The sequence below is a fragment of the Orcinus orca genome, chromosome 10 (assembly GCF_937001465.1).
Source record: "Orcinus orca chromosome 10, mOrcOrc1.1, whole genome shotgun sequence".
Lineage (NCBI taxonomy): Eukaryota > Metazoa > Chordata > Mammalia > Artiodactyla > Delphinidae > Orcinus > Orcinus orca.
The window spans coordinates 81,734,636-81,742,232 of NC_064568.1; the positions used below are offsets into that span (position 1 = coordinate 81,734,636).

The 7,597-nt window shown below is 41.7% G+C and overlaps 1 pseudogene; it reads left to right on the forward strand.

Annotated features, from left to right (window-relative positions):
- The first annotated feature begins 3,114 nt into the window (after positions 1 to 3,114).
- LOC101279778 (mediator of RNA polymerase II transcription subunit 1-like) lies at positions 3,115 to 5,406 on the forward strand (annotated as a pseudogene).
- Positions 5,407 to 7,597: the final 2,191 nt, after the last annotated feature.

Here is a 7,597-nt window from a genome sequence, read left to right on the forward strand (position 1 = left end):
CAAAATTAGTAGAAAGAAGGAAATCATAAAGATTAGAGCAGAAATAAATGAAATAGAGACAAAGAAAACAATAACAAAGATCAATAAAACTAAAAGTTGGTTCTTTGAGAAGATAAACAAAATTGATAAACCTTTAGCCAGCCTCATCAAGAAAAAGAGGGAGAGGTCTCAAATCAATAAAATTAGAAATGAAAAAGGAGATGTTACAATGGACAGCACAGAAATACAAAGCATCCTAAGAGAACAGTACAAGCAACTCTATGCCAATAAAATGGAAACCTGGAAGAAACGGAAAAATCCTTAGAAAGGTATAACCTTCCAAGACTGAACCAGGAAGAAATAGAAAATATGAACAGACCAATTACAAGTAATGAAATGGAAACTGTGATTAAAAATCTTACAACAAACAAAAGTCCAGAACCAGGTGGCCTCACAGGTGAATGCTATCAAACATTTAGAGAAGAGCTAACACCCATTCTTCTCAAACTCTTCCAAAAAATTGCAGAGGAAGGAACACGTCCAAACTCATTCTAGGAGACCACCATCATGCTGATACCAAAACCAAAGATACTACAAAAAAAGAAAATTACAGACCAATATCACGGATGAACATAGAAGCAAAAATCCTCAACAAAGTGCTAGCAAACAGAATCCAATAGCACATTAAAAATATTATACACCATGATCAAGTGGGATTTATCCCAGGGATGCAAGGATTCTTTAACATATGGAAATCAATCAATGTGATACACCGTATTAACAAACTGAAGAATAAAAATCATATGATCATCTCAATAGATGCAGAAAAAGCTTTTGACAAAATTCAACACCCATTTATGATAAAAAAAAAAACTCTCTTGAAAGTGGGCATAGAGGGAACCTGCCCCAACATAATAAAGATCATATACGACAAACTCACAGCCAACATCATTCTCAGTGGTGAAAAATAGAAAGCATTTCCTCTAAGATCAGGAGCAAGACAATGATGTCCACTGTCGCCACTATTATTCAACATAGTTTTGGAAGTTTTAGCCAGGACAATCAGAGAAGAAAAAGAAATTAACGGAATACAAATTGGAAAAGAAGAAGTAAAACTGTCACTGTTTGCAGATAATGTGATCCTATACATAGATAATCCTAAAGATGCCATCAGCAAACTTCTAGAGCTAATCAATGAATTTGGTAAAGTTGCAGGATATAAAATTAATGCACAGAAATCTCTTGCATTCCTATACACTAACAATGAAAGGTCAGAAAGAGAAATTAAGGAAACAATCCCATTCACCATTGCAACAAAAAGAATAAAATAACTAGCAATAAACCTACCTAAGGAGGTAAAAGACCTGTACTCAGAAAACTCTAAGTCACTGATGAAAGAAATCAAAGATTATACAAACAGATGGAGAGATATACCATGTTCGTGGATTGGAAGAATCAATATTTTGAAAATGACTCTTCTATGCAAAGCAATCTACAGATTTAATGCCATCCCTATCAAATTACCAACGGCATTTTTTACAGAACAAGACCAAAAGAATCCTGAAATTTGTATGGAGACACAGAAGACCCCGAATAGCCAAAGCAATCTTGAGGGGAAAAAAAGTATCTGGAGGAATCAGACTCCATGACTTCAGACTATACTACGAAACTACAGTAATCAAGACAATATGGTACTGGCACAAAACAGAAATATAGATCAATGGAACAGGATAGAAATCCCAGAGATAAGCCCATGCACATATGGTCACCTTATCTTCGATAAAGGAGGCAAGAATATACCATGGAGAAAAGACAGCCTCTTCAATAAGTGGTGTTGGGAAAACTGGACAGCTACATGTAAAAGAATGAAATTAGAACACTCCCTAACACCATAAACAAAAATAAACTCAAAATGTATTAAAGAACTAAATGTAAGACCAGACACTATAAAACTCTTAGAGGAAAACATAGGAAGAACATTCTTTGACATAAATCACAGAAGATCTTTTTTGACTCACCTCCTAGAGAAATAGAAATAAAAACAAAAATTAAAAAATGGGACCTAATGAAACTTAAAAGCTTTTGCACAGCAAAAGAAACTATAAACAAGACAAAAAGATAACCCTCAGAATGGGAGAAGGTATTTGCAAAGGAATCAATGGACAAAGGATTAACCTCCAAAATATATAAACAGCTCATGCAGCTCAATATTAAAAAAAAAAGAAACCCAATCCAAAAATGGGCATTAGACCTAAATAGACATTTCTCCAAAGACATACAGATGGCCAAGGGGCACATGTAAACTGCACAACATCAATAAGTATCAGAGAAATGCAAATCAAAACTACAATGTGGTATCACCTCACACCTGTTAAAATGAGCATCATCAGAAAATCTACAAAAAAAAATGTTGGTGAGGGTGTGAAGAAAAGAGAACCCTCTTGCACTGTTGGTGGGAATGTAAATTGATACAGCCACTATGGAGAACAGTATGGAGTTTCCTTAAAAAACTAAAAATAGAATTACCATATGACCCAGCAATCTCACTACTGGGTGTATACTCAGAGAAACCATAATTCAAAAAGACACATGCACTCCAATGTTCTTTGCAGCACTATTTACAATAGTCAGGTCACGGAAGCAACCTAAATGTCCATCAACAGACAAATGGATAAAGAAGATGTGGTACAGGTTCTGTTGGGGAAGACGGCAGCGGCCAAGAGCACCCTTCTCTTCTTGCGGCCAGGGACTTCTGACTGAGCCTTCCCGGGAAGAGCGGTGACTGCAGGCGCCCTGCATCCCAGGAGCCCTAACCAACTTGGTTCCTCAATTAATGGTGGGGAAGGGCATATCCTCTTGTGTAGGACTCAGGCTCTCCCTGCTGTCAGGATGAGGGCTCAGGGGGAAACCGAGGAGTCCGAAAGTGTGAGCAAGATGAGTTCTCTCTTGGAATGGCTCCATGCAAAATTTAACCAAAGTAGAACTTGGAGTGAAACCATTAAGCTTGTGCATCAAGTCATGTAACATCTTTACCAGCAATGACTGACTGGAGTCTATAGCAAGCCAGAATGGACTGGGCTGTCATCTCAGTGCCAGTGACACTGAATGTTACATCACATCAGATATGTTCTATGTGGAAGTGCAGTTAGATCCTACAGGACAGGTTTGTGATGTAAAAGTGGCTCACCATGGAGAGAATCCTGTGATCTGTCCAGAGTTTGTACAGCAGCTAAGGGGGAAAAATTTTGATGAATTTTCTAAGCAACTTAAGGGTCTTGTTAATCTTTATAACCTTCCAGGGGATAACAAACTGAAGACCAAATGTTCTTGGCTCTCCAATCCCTAGAACAAGATCTATCTAAAACGGCAGTTATGTATTGGAAAGTAACGAATGCTGGTCCCTTGGATAAGATTCTTCATGGAACTGTTGGCTATCTCACTCCAAGAAGTGGGGGTCATTTAATTAACTTGAAGTATTATGCTTCTCCTTCTGACATGCTGGATGATAAGACTACATCCCCTATCGTTTTGCACAAGAATAATGTTCCTTGATCTTTGGGCATGAATGCATCAGTGACAATTGAAGGAACATCTATTATGTATAAACTCCCAACTGCACCATTAATTATGGGGTCACATCCAGTTGACAACAAATGGACTCCCTCCTTCTCCTCAATCACCAGTGCGAAGAGTGTGGATCTTCCTGCCTGTTTCTTCTTGAAATTTCCCCAGCCAATCCCAGTATCTAGAGCATTTGTTCAGAAACTTCAGAACTGCACAGGAATTCCATTGTTTGAAACCCAGGCAACTTATGTACCCATCTATGAACCGATCACTCACTTTGAGATGTCAAAGGACCCTGACCTTGTATCTTTGAATCACAACATGTGATTTTATGCTGCTGTTCCAGGTCAGCCACACTGCTATTTCCTCAACAAGGATGCTCCACTTCCAGATGGTAGAAATCTACCAGGAACCTTGTTAGCAAAATCACCTTTCAGCACACTGGCTGGGTTCCCCTTATCCTGAATCTGATCAGACACCAAGGGGCTTAATACACCCTAATTGGAAGCTGTGTCAAAAGAACTATTCTGAAAGAAGATTCTCCTGGGTTCCTCCAATTTGAAGTGTGTCCGCTCTCAGAGTCCCGTTTCAGCATATCTTTTCAGCACCCTGTGAATGACTCCCTGGTGTCTGTGGTAATGGATATACAGGACTCAAAACATGTGAGCTGTAAACTCTACAAGGGACTGTCAGATGCACTCATCTTCACAGATGACTTCATTGCCAAAGTTGTTCAAATATGTATGTCCATCCCTGTAACAATGAGGGCTATTTGGAAGAAAGCTGAAACCATTCAGACCAACACCCCAGCACTGTCCCTCATTGCAGAGACAGTTGAAGACATGGTGAAAAAGAACCTGCCTCTGGCTAGCAGCCCAGGGTATGGCATGACCACAGGCAACAACCCAATGAGTGGTACCACTACACCAACCAACACATTTCTGGGGGTCCATATTACCTTGTTTAATATGAGCATGAATATCAAAGATAGGCATGAGTCTGTGAGCCATGGGGAGGACTTCAGCAAGGTGTCTCAGAACCAAGTTCTTACCAGTTTGTTGCAAATAACAGGGAACGGGGTGTCTACCATTGGCTCAAGTCTGACCCTCCTCATCACATGCCGCCACCTGTCTCTTCGAAGGCTGGAAACACCAAGAACCACCCGAAGCTCATGAATCTTCTTAAAGATATTCCTGCCCAGGATTTCTCAACCCTTTATGGAAGCAGCACTTTAGAAAGGCAGAATTCCTCTTCTGGTGCACCCCGGATGGAAATGTGCTTGGGAAGCAACCAGAGAAAGAAGAAGAAGACATAAAGATTATCACCTGACAAACCCAAGCCCCAGACTGAAGATGACTTTCAGAGGGAGCTATTTTCAATGGATGTTGACTCACAGACCCTATCTTTGATGTCAACATGACAGCTGACACACTGGATATGCCACACATCATTCCAGCTCCAAGTCAGTGTAGCAATCCCCCAACAAATTACCGACAACAAGTAATTCATCCCCAACCCAGTATTCAAAGGAAAGGGTTAGGGTTAAGGTTAGGGTTAGGGAATGGTGTATGATTTAGGGTACAGGTTAGGGTATGAAAACAGGTTAGGTTTAGGTTACTTGTTAGGGTATGGGTTAGTGTTAGTGTATGGATTAGGATTAGGGTAAACGTTAGGGTAAGGGTTAGGGTTAGGGTTAAGTATAGGGTTAGGGAATGGATATGGTTTTGGGTACAGGTTAGGGTATGACACGAGTTAGAGTTAGGGTACATGTTAGGGTATGGGTTAGAGTTAGTGTACACGTTAGGATTAGGGTATGGGTTAGGGTAAGGTTTAGGGTTAGTGTTAGGTTTAGGGTTAAGGTAGGGTTAGGATTAAGGAAAGGGTATGGTTTATGGTACAGGTTAGGGTATGACAACGGGTTGGGTTTAGGGTACATGTTAGGCTACGGGTTAGTGTTAGGCTTAGGATTAGGGTACGGGTTGTGTAAGGGTTAGGGTTAGGATTAGGGTTAGGGTTAGGGTCAGGGAACGGGTATGGTTTAGGGTTAGTACAAAGGTTAGGATTAGGGTATGCATTAGGTTAAGGTTTAGGGTTAAGGTTAGGGTTAGGCTTAGGCTTAGGGAATGGGTACTCTTTAGGGTACAGGTTAGGGTACGACAAGGGGATAGGGTAAGGGTACGTGGTAGGGTATGGGTTAGTGTTTGTGTACAGGTTAGGATTAGGGTACAGGTTAGGGTAAGGTTTAGGGTTAGTGTTAGGGTTAGCGTTAAGGTTAGGGTTAGGGTTAAGGAACGGGTATGGTTTAGGGTATGCCAAAGGGTTAGGTTTGCGGTACATGTTAGGGGACAGTTTAGTGTTAATGAAAGGGTTAGGATTAGGGCGTGCGTAACGGTAAGCATTAGGGTTAGGGTTAGGGTTAGGGAATGGGTACGGTTTAGGATAGAGGTGGGGTACAGCAACAGGTTAGGGTAAGAGTACTTGTTAGGGTATGGGTTAGTGTTAGTGTATGGGTTAGGATTAGGGAATGGTTTAGGGTAAGGTTAAGGTTAGGGTTAGGGTTAGGGTTAGGATTAGGGGATGGGTACGGTTTACGGTACAGTTTAGGGTACGAAAACAGATTAGGGTTAGGGTATGTGTTAGGGTACGGGTTAGTGTTAGTATACAGGTTAGGATTAAGGTACAGGATAGGTTAAGGATAAGGGTTAGGGTTAGGGTTAAGGTTAGGGTTAGGGAACTGGTATGGTTTAGGGTAGAGGTTAGGGTATGACAAATGTTTAGGGTTAGGGTATGTGTTAGGGTACGGTTTAGTGTTAGTGTATGGGTTAGGATTAGGGTATGGGTTAGGGTAAGATTTAGGGTTAGAGTTATTGTTAGGGTTAGTGTTGGGGAACAGGTACAATTTAGGGTACAGGGTAGGGTACGACAATGGGTTAGGATTTGGGTAAGTGTTAGGATATGGTTCAGTGTTAGTGTACGGGTTAAGATTAGGGTACGGGTTAGTGTAAGAGTTAGAGTTACGGTTAGGTTTAGGGTCTGGTATGGTTTAGGTTACAGTTTAGGGTACGAGAAGGGTTTAGGTTTAGCGTACGTGTTAGAGAACGGGTTAGTGATAGTCTACGGGATAGGATTAGGGTACGGGTTAGGGTAAGGTTTAGGGTTAGTGTTAGGGTTAATGTTAACTTTACGGTTAGGGTTGGGAACGGGTATGGTTTAGGGTAAAAGTTAGGGTACAACAAGGGTTTAGGGTTAGGGTACGAGTTAGTGTACAGGTTAGGATTACGGTACAGGTTAGGTTAAAGTTTAGGGTTAGTGTTAGGGTTAGGGTTAAGGTTAGGGTTAGGGTTAGGGAATGGGTACGGTTTAGTGTTAGTGTTAGGGTTAGGGTTACAGTTAGGGTTAGGGAATGGGTACGGTACATGTTAGGGTACGACAATGGTTTCGGGTTAGCGTATGTGTTAGGGTATGTGTTAGTGTTAGTGTACGGGTTAGGATTAGGGTATGGGTTAGGGTAAGGCTTCAGGTAAGGGTTAGGTTTAGGCTTAGGGTTAGGGTTAGGGTTAGAGTTAGGGTTAGGGTTAGGGAACAGGTGAATTGCAGTGCCCCTGTGCTCCATATAAAGTGATGGAAATATCCAATGGAAGTGTTAGAAACATCTTATTTTACCCGAGCCTTATACACTGCTATATATTAATTACAGTGTGGCTCACACATCTGTTCATTGAAGTTACAATGTTCTCAATTTCTCTTACTGATCCTCTAGAGTGGGCCCCAACAAGGCTCCCCTTGCCCAGTGTCATTGGAGCCAACAGATCGAGACTGAGTTTGGTTCAGAAGCAAGGGAAACTTTATATTTTGATCAGAGAATGGAGAGATGCGAGCGTGCGCTCCCACGCGTGCTGTGGGCTGAGCTGCTGTTTAGGGATCGCAGCAGCGTCAGCGGGAGGGAGGGGGAGGAGCTCTCGAGGGCTGGGTTGGCTGCAGCTGAGGCTCTATGTCGCGGAGTGTGCATGGAGCCCCGGGAGCTGAAGTGTCGACCCAGTCATTCTGCACTAGG